Source organism: Triturus cristatus, chromosome 6, assembly GCF_964204655.1.
Source record: "Triturus cristatus chromosome 6, aTriCri1.1, whole genome shotgun sequence".
Taxonomy (NCBI): domain Eukaryota; kingdom Metazoa; phylum Chordata; class Amphibia; order Caudata; family Salamandridae; genus Triturus; species Triturus cristatus.
Genome location: NC_140589.1, coordinates 1,240,952,616 through 1,240,965,975, shown reverse-complemented (window position 1 = coordinate 1,240,965,975; position 13,360 = coordinate 1,240,952,616). Strand labels below are relative to the sequence as shown.

At 52.3% G+C, this 13,360-nt stretch overlaps 1 protein-coding gene across 1 annotated transcript in view; it reads right to left on the bottom strand.

Moving 5' to 3' along the window:
* BIRC6 (baculoviral IAP repeat containing 6) overlaps positions 1 to 13,360 on the bottom strand; it is a 1,973,616-nt gene that overhangs the window by 1,096,047 nt on the left and 864,209 nt on the right. The gene's annotated exons all lie outside the window — the stretch shown is intronic.

Genomic DNA, 13,360 nt, shown 5'->3' with positions numbered 1-13,360 from the left:
TCGGAGGTCTTACGATCTTCAGGGAGCCGGGAGTCACTCAGCAGGCTCAGGCACAAGTTCGGAGGTCTTACGTTCTTCAGGGAGCCGCGAGTCACTCAGCAGGGCTCAAGCACAAGTTCGGAGGTCTTACGATCTTCAGGGAGCCGCGAGTCACTCAGCAGGGCTCAAGCACAAGTTCAGAGGTCTTATGATCTTCAGGGAGCCGCGAGTCACTCAGCAGGGCTCAGATGTTCCAAGGCGAATCTGCCGGACAGTTCCAGAGCACCCTTTGTTATAGGTCGACCCCTCTTTGATGTCCGGAGTCTGTGCAGGCAGGGGTCTTGTCACCTGGGGGTCGCTTGTCGAGGTTTCCTGCCATTGTCTTTTGATCCTTTCAGGGCCGGGTCGGGAGGAGTCCCAGACACCCAGCAGGCGTGGAGCCAGCCCTCAGGGAGGCCGGAGGGCCGATCGAAACCCATCGTCCCAGGGGAGTTCAGAGGTGCGATAGAAACTGCTCCTCTCTCTCTCATCCCCTGGAAGCGTGATGTCCTCCAGCCGGAGTGGCGCCTCTAGGCCCGGGTTGTGCTGGGGCCGGGCGGCCATCTTGGTGCATGAAGTGGGCACGCGTGCCAGGGGTGGCCAAAAGGAGAGAGGCCATGGACGGGGATGCCCGGGTCGCGTGTGTGTGTTCTGGTGGGAAGGATCGGCTGGGCCGTGTGCTTGGGGTCCCAGGTACCAGGTTAGGTAGTGTGAGGACAGGAAGAGCCATGCTACGAGGCCGGGTCTAACACTCACTGTAAAAGTCAGAGTCTTATCTCTGCTTCAGCGGGACATTTCCAACTGACACACCCTCCGTTCTCGACTTACACGCGTAGCAGTTGGCCTCACGATGGTCCAGAGAAAGAGAAAAGTTGCACACGAGGTGTAAGTCAATGTGTGGATACTTCACGTGGCAACGTGTGCAACATCTGAAGGGTGTGCGTTCTGGAAGTAGGCCTAAGACAGGCGGTGCCCCGAAGGCAGTCGGCTAAAGCCCAAACCGACAAAATTTGAGAGCAGCGCGGAAGTGGAAAGAGCAATTAAAACAATACCATTGAAAACAGTAAAAAGAAATAGAAAATCCATACAGAAAAGAGTCGACACGTGGAGCAGAAGCGCACACTGAGTTTCATGACTTGAAAGACTTCTTCGAAAAAAAACAACGTGCACAACTCTGCACCCAACACTCAGTGACTTTACGTACGTCTGCAATGGAATGCTGCTGAGGAAAGTCCAAGTGTCTCCACTTTTGGAGGAATTGTGCTCTAGCCCCAGGGGATAATGCACGTTTCCTTTGACAACGCAAACCGAATATATTTAACAATCGATCTAGCAAGGCCTGCTTTTGATATGGGTTTCCCTAAGTTCATTTGTAAAAGCTACACAGAACTGTTTACATTTTCTAAGGGATTTTGTATTGGCAATGTAGTACATGAGGGCTCTTTTGACATTAAGTGTGCGATGCTGTTCCTGTAATCGACTGAGGTTGGAGGAAAAAAGATTCTCAATCAATCGTCTGACTGACTTGCAATAGGGAGACTACCTTAGGAGGAAAACAGGACCTCTTCTAAGGATGCCCCGACCTTTGCGCATAAAAGTTCCTCTACCTTTATGGCTTGTAGATCACTAACTCTACCAAGGGAAGTTATTGTAATGAGGAAGACCGCCTTGACTGAAATAACTGCAGTGACCAGGAGTAATGGCTCAAAGCGTGGCTCCATGAGCTCGGTAAGAAAAAATGTTGAGGTCCCCCATAGGAAACAGTGGTATTCTTGGAGGGATTCTCCTTTTAAGGCCTTCCAGAAAGGCTGTAACATCAGGTACCTTGAATAGTGACAGGTGTTCTCTATTTGGCAAGTACGCTGTGACAGCTGCTACATGTACCCTTAAGGAGGAGTATGCACTCAGCCTGGCTTTCGAAGGTGTGCCAAGTACCAAAAGTCATCATGCAGTTTTCCTTACACTAATGGATGGTCTTTTTACGCATGAAGGCCTTGTCAGCTGATCAGGTTAGTTCCTTGTAGTGCATTGCGAGACAACGGTTGCAAACACCATGTTGAACTGACCAAGGGTACCTTCTGTTGCACTTTAAACAGAACTTGAAGGGGGTATGTGCCATAACCTTCACTCCATGAGTGAGTCGACTAAGATAATGAGGGAGGTTATTTGGGTTAGGCAAGCAAGCAGTCTCTGAGAAAAAATGCTTTTGGGACAGGGTGGAGTATGATTTGCAGACTTATTATTCCCTACAGATGATCAAGCTTCACTTTGACATCAAGCACTTAATTTGGGGAATTTAAAATGAGATTTGAGTTCTGGTCAGTAGTAAGCATCTCTACTAAAGTATGATTTGAGTAATTTCACCTCAATTTAATGCTGATTGTGGGCCATCCTATGGGGAGGCAGTTTTAAGTGCTATTTTGTTATAGTGTGACATGAGCAGAAGGTTGTCTGAAAAGGAAAGGCTGTATCGAAGGAATCGTAGTCTCAAGAGGGATAGATGTGGGTTAATGATATTTTAGTCTGTGTCAGCATACGAGTAGCCTTGTTCCAGTCAACAATCTTAACTGCTCTGATTTAAGCTGGTAGAATCCGATCTGATTTCACTCAGAGAGGGTATGTGGGCCATAGTGGTGAGGTGGGGCATGTTAAGGAGGGTGATCTTCAGGAGTTGAGGTTATTAGAGATAGTAGAAAGTACTGGGCCTTCAGGGTATCTAACAACATAGTGCAGATATCGAGTTTGATTTCAGACTGATGTGTAGATCACATTTTGACTTGAAGAGTTTTCAAAGTACAGATTTTTGTGCTCTTTGAGACTCAGAAAAAGCACAGCGTAGGAGTACAGGTGGTATGGCCATTGTAAAATAAATAAAAGGGTAAGCCAATATTAATGAAGCCCAGGCTCAAAGAACAAGTTACTTACCTTCGGTAACGATGTATCTGTAAGAAACATTAGTTAGTTAGATTCCTCACCTTAGAATATCCCCAGGCATCAGACTGGATCCGGAAGATTTTTTCGTCAGCAATACCACTTGCGCGTCGCTAGGCGTCGTCTGCGGCTCCGCGTTCGTCGTCGGCGTCGTGCGCCGGAATGACATCGTCGGAGTACTTAGACGCCGCCCTCGCGCGCTGACGTCAGTTCTTGTACATAGCTTTCCTCGCCAGGAACGCAGAGCCATGCAAAGACCGACACTGGTGCCAAAAAGAAAATCTAGGGGCCTGAAAAGGATAACCTTAACCCTAGATGTCAGTTCGCAGAACGGGGAGGATGGGTAGGTCGGTGAGGAATCTAACTAACTAATGTTTCTTACAGATACATCGTTACCGAAGGTAAGTAACTTGTTCATCTGAAAGAAACACGTTAGTTAGATTCCTCACCTTAGAATAGATACCCAAGCAATACCATCCCCGGTGGTGGGTCTGCGAACCAAGATCACACCAGAAAGTCCTGGAGGACAGAACGGCCAAAGAAGCCATCCCTCCGGACTTGGCTGTCAAGGCAATAATGCCTGGCAAACGTGTGTAGCGAAACCCACGTTGCCGCCTGACAGATGTCCTGCAAAGGGACACCCCGTCCCAAGGCAGTAGTAGCCGCTGTGGCCCGAGAAAAATGGGCGCACAGCCCAACAGGAGGGTCCTTTTTTGCCAAGGAATAACAAATTTTGATGCACAAAACGACCCACCGAGAGCTGGTCCGTTTGTGCACAGCTTTCCCCTTCTTAGCACCCACGTATCCAACGAAAAGTTGGTCGTCCACCCGGAACTGCTTTGTGCGGTCCAGATAAAAGGAGTGCGCACGTTTTGGGTCCAGACGGTGGAGCCTCTCTTCCTCTTTGGAAGGATGCGGAGGCGGAAAGAAGGTGGGCAAGGTGACAGACTGCCCAAGATGAAATTGAGTCACCACTTTCGGAAGAAAGGAGGGACGAGGCCGAAGGACAACCTTGTCCGGATGAACAGAGAGAAAAGGAGGCTTTGAAGATAAAGCCTGGATCTCACTCACCCGTCTAGCCGAGGTGATGGCAACCAGAAAAGCAGTCTTAAGCGTCAGCAGACGAAGAGGACAATTATGAAGAGGCTCAAAGGGAGCACACATTAGAAATGTGAGAACAAGATTCAAGTCCCACTGAGGCATTACAAAAGGGACAGGAGGGAACGTATGAGTAATGCCCTTTAGAAAGCGTGTAACTACAGGGGACTTGAAAAGAGAAGGCTGATCAGGAAGCCGCAAGAAGGCAGAGATGGCAGCAAGATAACTTTCAGGGTGCCCAGGGCAGAGCCCTGCCGGGCCAAGGAAAGAAGAAACAGTAGAACCTCAGAAAGAGGGGCGGAAAGGGGATCCACAGCCTTTGCTGTGCACCATGCCACAAATTTGTTCCACCGGCAGGCGTATACCGTCTTTGTGGAGGGACGCCTGGCTGCCAGAATGATATTACAGACTTCAGGAGGCAAGTCAAATGGCATCAACTGCCGCCGCTCAATCTCCACGCATGGAGGTGGAGGCTGGACAGGTTCGGGTGGAGGACCGTCCCCTGCTGCTGCGACAGAAGATCCTCCCAAAGGGGCAGACGTATCGGAGGATCGGTCAACATACTGAGTAGCTCGGGATACCAGTACCTTCGTGCCCAATCCGGAGCCACCAAGATGACTTGGGCCCGGTCGTGCCTGATCTTCTTCAGCACTCTGGGCAGAAGTGGTATAGGCGGAAAGGCGTACAACAGACCGCAACTCCACTCGTGACGAAAAGCGTCGCCGAGCGAGTGCCGCCTTGGAAATTCCAACGCGCAGAACTGCTGACATTGCACGTTCTCTTCGGTGGCGAATAGATCTAACCAAGGCTCTCCCCACTGCTGAAAGATACCTTGCGCCACTTCGGAGTTCAGACGCCATTCGTGATCCATCATGCACCGGCGGCTGAGTTCGTCTGCTCTGGCGTTCAGAGAGCCCGCCAGATGTTGAACCACTAGGGTGAAGCCCTGGTGTTCCAGCCACGTCCAGAGGCGCAGAGCCTCCTGACAAAGGGTTCACGACCCCACCCCGCCCTGTTTGTTGCAATACCACATGGCGGTGGTGTTGTCTGTGAACACCTGCATGACACTTCCCCGGACAGAGGGAAGGAAGGCTTTCAGTGCAAGTCGGATCGCTCTCAACTCCAACAGGTTGATGTGGAGACGAGACTCCGCCGGAGACCAGAGGCCTCTGATCTCCGCCTCTCCCATATGGCCACCCCATCCCAGGAGGGACGCATCCGTCACTAAGACATGCTCCGGTTGGGGAAGGGAGAGGCTCTTGCCCTTGACCCAATCGCGGTCCGTGAGCCACCACTGCAACTGCCGTGCAGTGCCCTCCGAGATCAAGACATGGTCGGACAGGTTGCCGTGATGCTGGGCCCACTGAAACTTCAGGTCCCACTGCAGAGCCCGCATGCGCCGCCTGGCGTGATGCACTAGTAGGATGCAGGAGGCCATCAGCCCCAGAAGCCGCAACCCTAGCCTGACCAAAACCCAGGATAGAGGCCGAAAGATGGGAATCAGGGCCTGAATATCCCGGACCCGCTGTTCCGGCGGATAGACCCAGAACTGCGCCGAATCGAGAACCGCTCCGATGAAGAGGAGCTTCTGAGAGGGACTCAAGTGTGACTTCGGCACGTTGATGGAAAATCCCAGCAAATGCAGGAGATCGGCCGTAGTCTGGAGGTGGGAGACGACTGTCTGGGGCGAGCCCGCCTTCAACAACCAGTCGTCGAGATAGGGGAAGACTGGAACCCCTGATCTGCACAGATGAGCTGCGACCACCGCCATCACTTTCGTGAACACCCGAGGGGCACTGGTGAGGCCGAAGGGGAGCACGGTAAACTGAAAGTGCTCTTGGCCCACCGTGAACCGCAGGTAACGCCGGTGGGCCGGCAGGACGGGGATGTGGAAATATGCGTCCTGCAAGTCCAACGCTACCATCCAGTCTCCAGGGTCTAGGGCAGCTAGAACCTGAGCCAAAGTTAACATCTTGAACCTTTCCTTCCAGAGGAAGGCATTGACATTCCGGAGGTCCAAGATAGGGCGTAGGCCCGCTTTGCCCTTCTTGGGAACCAGAAAGTAGTGGGAATAAACCACGACCTACTTCTGGGCTCGGAACGCGCTCGACGGCCCCCTTGGCCAAGAGGGCCGAAACTTCCTCGTGGAGAAGATTCAAATGATCCCCTGAGATACGGTGGTGCTGCGGTGGCATGGCTGGAGGGGTCGTCTCGAAGGGGAGGGAGTAGCCCCTTCGGACGATTTGCAGCACCCACCTGTCCGATGTGATGGTCCGCCAGTGGAGCAGGTGATGGCGAACTCTGCCGCCCACTGGCGTGGAATGGGCCTGAAAGCTCGGACTAGGAAGGCTTTGAGGCGGATGCTGCCGGGGTGGATGTGGGCTGACCTCGTCGTCCTCCAGAACCGCCTCGGCGGAAACCACGTCCGCGCGCAGGTTGGTTCTGCGGCTGGTGGCTAGGCGCACGTGAGGAGGCACCCCTTCCTTGGCCACGAAAGGGGCGAAAGGCGGAAGTTTGCGACCGCGGGGCCGAGAGGCCCAAGGACTTGGCCGTAGCCTGGGAGTCCTTAAAGCGATTCAGCGCACTGTCCGCTTTCTCGCCGAAAAGGCGAGTGCCATCAAAGGGCATGTCCATGAGGGTGCTCTGGACATCGCCCGAAAAGGACGTGGACCGCAGCCAGGCGTGACGTCTAAGCGCCACTGAGGTAGAAATCGCCCTACCCAGCGAGTCCGTAGTGTCAAGCCCACATCGGATAGCATGTCGCGCTGCATCCCTCCCATCGGCCAGAGCCTGGGTAAGTCGTGTCTGGACCTCCTCCGGACACAGGGGCAGCACGTCCTCCACCGCATCCCACAGAGAGTGGGAATAACGGTCCAAGAGGCAGGCGGTGTTCAAAGACCGCAGACCCAAACTAAGGGAGGAGAACAGCTTTTGCCGAACTGTTCCAGCCTCTTGGAATCCCGGTCCGGCGGAGCGGTCGGGAAGGAGGATTGGGAGGTAGAGGCCTGGATAACCAGGCTCTCGGGGGTAGGGTGTTGGGACAGAAAACTGGGGTCGCCCGGAGCAGGGCGGTGGCGCCTGGCGACGTTCCTGTCCACAGGAGGAACTGTGGAGGGCTTGGACCAGGTGCCCTGCAGAACGTCAGTGAGGGCCTCATTGAATGGCAGCAGAGGCTCAGTGGAGCTTGCTGCAGACTGAAGCACCTCAGTGAGGACGTTAGTCCTCACAGCCACGGCAGGTAGCTCGAGCCCAAGGGCTGCGGCCACCTTGCGCAGCACCACAGAGAAAGCAGCACCCTCCTCCGAAGCCACAGTCGGAGGAGAGATGAATCCAGTGTCCGGAGAGGTATCCAGACCACTGGCCTCCCCCAGTTCATCTGCCCAGTCCTGTGACAGTTGAGCCTGAGCGGCCATAGGATCCTCGGATCCCTCCCATCCGCCCCCATCATCCGATTCCTGGTATGCAGGAGGAAGGATCGGAGCCGGGCGATAGACAAAATGTGTCTCCAGCGGCGCCGAACGCGGCGTCCATCGACGCCGTATCGGCGCCGGGCCCGGAGTGGGGCTGAACTGGGGCTCGACGCCGAGCGGAGCCGGCGTCGGAGGTGGTACCGGTGTCGACGCCGGCGGAGGAGGCGTGACGAGGTCGACCGGCGTCGGCGGGGACTCGGGAACAGGTCCCTCGGGCGCTTGCGGCGTCGAGGCCGGAGCCGTCGACGGCGCCGGGGCCGGAGCCGCCGGCAGGCAAGGTTGCCCAGTCGGGTCCGCGGGGCCCGAAGGCGCGCCAGCGGGCGTCGATGGCGGAGCCAGGTTCCTCATGGCCGAGAGGAAGGCACTGACTTCCGCCGGCGTCGCGTCAGTCCCAGGGACCGGTGGGTATGGGGACTTGCGCGGCGCCTGCGGCTCCGCCGGAGCCGCGGGGGTGGAACCACCCTGACCCTCGGCCGAGTCGCGCGACCGGCGAGGGGAGTCCATAGAGCGATGTCGCCTCTTGGACTTCTTGGAGTGCTTCGACTTACCCGAAGACTTGGATCCCGACGACCGATGATGACGTCGGCTGCGGCTCCGCGACCGATCCTTGGACCTCCTCCTGGACCGGGATCGAGAGGGGCGCGGAGCCGAGTGGCGAATCTCGAGAAGCTTACGGGAACGCTCCCGTCTAGCCTTCGAGGTCAGGGCCTTGCAGTCCGAACACGACGCCGCGTCGTGGTCGAGGCCCAAGCAGTAAAGGCACCGGCGGTGATGGTCCGTAACCGACATCAAGCGGCTACAGTCAGCACAGGCTTTAAAACCAGGCATCCTACCGGCACCGGAGTCGAGACAAGATCAAAAAGGATCGAAAAAGTTAGTCAAAAAGTGACTAAAGGGGTAGCTCTCCCGGATCTGCGCTTGCTGGCGCGGAAAAAAGAAGAACTGACGTCAGCGCGCGAGGGCGGCGTCTAAGTACTCCGACGACGTCATTCCGGCGCACGACGCCGACGACGAACGGGGAGCCGCAGACGACGCCTAGCGACGCGCAAGGGGTATTGCTGACGAAAAAATCTTCCGGATCCAGTCTGACGCCTGGGGATATTCTAAGGTGAGGAATCTAACTAACGTGTTTCTTTCAGATCTAAGGTACTCGTCACCGTTTCCAGATTCCCCATTAGAGCTCAGTGTTTGCAGTATTCAGGGGTAGTTTGGGATAGGACGGGGAAAAAAATATTTGATATCTTGTTACAGGAGTATTGGAGCAGGACCTGACGAACCAGTTACTTACCTTCGGTAACACTCATTCTGATAGATTCTCTATCTAATGGAGATTCCTCACTTTGCCTGCTGCCAGACAGGATCTGAAAAACTTTTCATTATCAATGCTCCGGCATGCAGCTAGACTGCACTGTGCACTAAGTGTTGACTTTACCATCAAAGAAGTGACAGAGCAGAGTTGCATATTAGGTCCACCCCAGAGCACTGTTATCAGTTTTTAGCTTCTCTTTCCACGTCATCAGATGTGGAGTGTGAATAATTAGTAACACCAATGTGCAGATTTGGAACTAAGAACAGTTTTAGATGTTAAAGAGAAGCAACTCTATAGAACAAGGGGTAGGTGGTCGGTAAGGTATCTGCGGTTGGATACAGTATCCACCAGAAAAAGCATTACAAAAGGTAAGTAACTTGTTCTTCTGATTGAGACTTTTAACTGCAGTTTCCTCACCTAAGAATAGATACTAAAGCAGTACTTCCCCAGGTAGAGGGTTTGAGGAGTGGGCTCAGGCCAAATAATGCTGCAGGACCAAGTGTGCAAAATGTTCTTCCCACCAGACCTTCCTATACGGGGAGTAGTGCTTTGTGAATGTACGCACTGACACCCAGATCGTAGTCTAGCAAATATCAAAGACAGGCACTAGGTGTGCCAAACTAGTTATCACAAACTAAGCCCTGATTGAATAGGCTTTCAAACCTTCTTGGCGGCTTCTTGGCCAGTGTATAATAGATTTTAATGCAGAGGAATATCCACCTCGACAGGGCACTGTTCTGCATGGTCTTCCTTTCTTTGCAATGGAAAAACCCACAAACAGGTGATTGGCCGAACGTAGTGTTCTTTAAGATCAATATAAAAGCTTAAAGCCTTTTTTGGTGTCAAACCAGTTAAGTCAATCTTTCTCTTTCAAGGAGTGAGGAGAAGGAAAAAAAAAAAAGTAGACAGGGTGATAGACTGCCCAACATAGGAAGGAGTCACAACTTTAGCCAAGTTTTCTACACCAGTTCGTCAAGAAAAAACATGGTGGATGCACCGAAAGTGCCTGAAATACATTTGCATGACAAGCTGAAGTCATCTTAATGACGAAGATAGTCTCTAAAATCAAGAGACACAGCAAGAAACTATGTGTCGGCTCAAAGAGTGTTCACATGAGAAATGGTAAAACAAAATTAAGGTCCCAGTATTTGGCATCATTAACAGTTTAGGAGGAACCATGATTGTCAAGCTGTGAGAGGGATGGGCGAAAGAAAAATTGTGGAGGCCGAATTCGTGGATCAATGGTGATAGGATTTATTCAAAAAACAAACAACACAGTTATAGGTATTCCGTAGGGTGGTTCACTGGATGTCCTCGAAGACATTTCTTTCCTTGTGGGGTTTTCGTAGGGCTATTCCTCACTGGCTGATAGACCTGAAGTGGTTAAGCACCCCAGCAGCCTCAGAAAAGACAAAGACAGAAATGGCGGTAAGTTATCTGGCTTTGTTTCTCTACGGAATGAGAACCCTTCACCGAAGTAAGAAACACCCTTCGTGTTAGCTCCGAGGTCCGGCTGGTAACAGCCAGACTGTGCCAAGAATATACGGGGAGGCAGAGAATAATACGAAAGCGGTAACTTTAAATAACAATGAAAAAAAGAGATAAGGAAGATCCAGGACGTACAAGCAGATCAGTTTAAGAAATTTTTCAGGGTCTGGTGAGGGTTCACCGAGAGGGATGACACGTGTGCTCAGAGGAGAGAGAGAAAAAAAAACGCAGACCAGTGCTGGGGGGGTGGGGGGGGGGGGGGGGGGGTGTTGAGTGGAGGGGGGTTCGTAGACACAGGTGATATAGCAGTGGAGTGTCAAAGGGGGTTATGCGTGCAAACGATATTTACAGTGCTGGGTTACCCCGATACCCTATGACCCACCCCTTTCTTCCTCCCCCCCCTTCCGTGTCACGTACCACGAGAGCGGCAACCCTCCTGAGTTGCGGCGGCTCGTCAGCGTCTACCGGGGGCGTCCACCACTCTACGGTCCAGGACTCCGCTTCTTCCTCAGGCTTGTGAGAAGCGCCAGGGCTGGTTTCCTTGCTCGTCTTTCCAGGTTGTCCTCTGTTTTCCTTGCTACTCTCGTCCTCCGTCTGCCTCCTTTCCTCGCTGCTCCACTTTCCTACTCCTTCCGGTTCGAGAACCTCGAGCTGTTCTTCCGGGATGCTTTCGTACTCCACTAGTCCCGCCTTCCTGTTATCCCATTGGTTCCCGCAGTCCTCAGACGGGACTCCTCCCTGTGTGCAAGAGGCAGTGGCAGAGATTAACTCTTTCTCTCCCTGCTGTTGACGGACGTGTCAGTTTGGATTCTGGTGTGACGGTAGGAGGGGCAGGGTGTCTACGGAGGCCGCCTCCTCACACAAGCCTTTTATAAACCTCATCACAACAGGTGGTTTAATGAAGGACGGTTGGTCCAGCAACCGTAATAAGGCCAAAAGGGCTCTTAATTAATCTTTAAAAGCACGGATTGCTTAGCCTTTGTGGGTCAAAGACAAAACAAAAAAAAGAAAATCAGACAGCTTGTATTGTAAAGGATCATTCGTGGGGTTACCACACCAAGCCACAAACTTGTCCTATTGCCTGGCATGAATGCACTCAGAGGAAAGTCATCTGGCAGAAAGGATGACATCCACAATTTCCGGTGGCAGATTAAACATACTCAAATGCAGCCACTCAATCTACACATATGGAGTTGTAGATTGCATAGATATGGTGAAGGATAGTGCTCATTTGATGAGAATGAAGCTCCTCCTGAAGAGGGCGTCTGATCAGTGGACAGGTGTTTATCCCCTGAAACTCAGAGTACAACATTCCCCTGGCCCAATCTGGAGCCACTGGAATGATTTGGGCTTGGCGGTTCCTGATCATTTTCATACCAAGGGAGAGGCTGAAAGGAGTACAGAAATCCAACTTACATTCCAGTTGCAACGCATCTCCTAGAGAGTGTTCTGGCACAAACTCTAATGAGGAAAACTTTTGACATAGCATGTTTGACAGTAGCATTAAGATCTAGTCGGGATTCTCCCCACTGACACAAGATGCCCGGCTTCACCTTGGGATGTAGTTGCCATTCGTGATTTGTTTCACATTGTCTACTGAGCACTTCCAGTTGGCACACAAGGACCCAGTCAGGTGGTTTGTGATCAGGAAGATGACCTGATGTTCCAACTATCTCCAGTGGAGCAGTCTACTGGCACAGGACCCCATTCCTCCTTGCCTGTTGCATTCCCACATGGAAGTGGTGTTTCCAGGAGAACCTGCACCAGCCTCCCTTTGATGGACAGTAGGTGGGCTTTCAAGGACAAGCGAATGCCTTGTAACTATAGCAAGTTGACATGCAGTCGAACTTACAATGGAAACCAGAAACCTCAGAGCTCAACAACCCACCAATAAACTCCCCAACCCATTAGTGACGCATCCATCACCATCCTATGCTATACCTCTGAAATTTGAATGGTATCCAATAAGTTTCCTAGGTGCTGGGTCCACTGGAACTTAAGATTCAACTGCAGAGCACACATTCTCCATCTGCCATAGTCGACAAGAAGGATGGAAGAGGCTTTCAGGCAAAGATACCTCAGAGCTGCATTCACCAAGATGAACAAGTTACTTACCTTCGGTAACGATATATCTGTAAAAACATTAGTAGTGATAGATTCCTTACCTTAGAATTACCCCCAGGCGTCAGACTGGATCCGGAAGGTTTTCGTCAGCAGGTGGCGTTGAGCGGCTCCGCGTCCATCGTCGGCATCGTGGTCGCCGAGATGACGTTGCGGCAGCTACTTAGATGCCGCCCTCGTGCGCGGACGTCAGTTCTGTACACGACTTTCCACGCCAGAAAACAGAGAGCCATGCAAGATACTGACCACTGGTGCCTTGAAACTAGGGCCCTGAAAGGGATGACCTTAACCCTAGAAATGAGTTCGCAGAACAGGGAGGATGGATGGGTGGGGCGGTAAGGATTCTATCACTACTAATGTTTCTTACAGATATATCATTACCGAAGTTAAGTAACTTGTTCATCTGAAAGAAACACATAGTGATAAATTACTCACCTTAGAATAGATATCCCAGCAAGACCAAACCCGGTGGTGGGTCTGCGAACCAAGATCACACGAGGAAGTCTCAGAGAACAGAACGGCCAAAGAAGCAGTCTCTCCGGACTTGGCTGTCTAGACAGTATTGCTTAGTAAAAGTGTGCAGCGAGGCCCAAGTAGCTGCCTGACATATGTCTTGCAGGGGGACACCACATCCCAATGCGGTAGTGGCTTCTGTCGCCCTGGTAGAATGGGCGCGCAGCCCCAACAGAGCATCCTTTTTAGCTAGAGAATAATAGGCTTTAATACACAAGACGACCCATCGGGAGATAGTCCGCTTGTAAACTGCCCAACCTTTTTTGGCGCCAACGTAGCCAACAAAGAGCTGGTCATCCACCCGGAACTGTTGTGTGCGGTTCAAATAAAACAAGAGCGCACGTTTTGGGTCCAGACGGTGGAGACTCTCTTCCTCTGTAGAAGGATGCGGAGGCGGAAAGAAGGTGGGCAA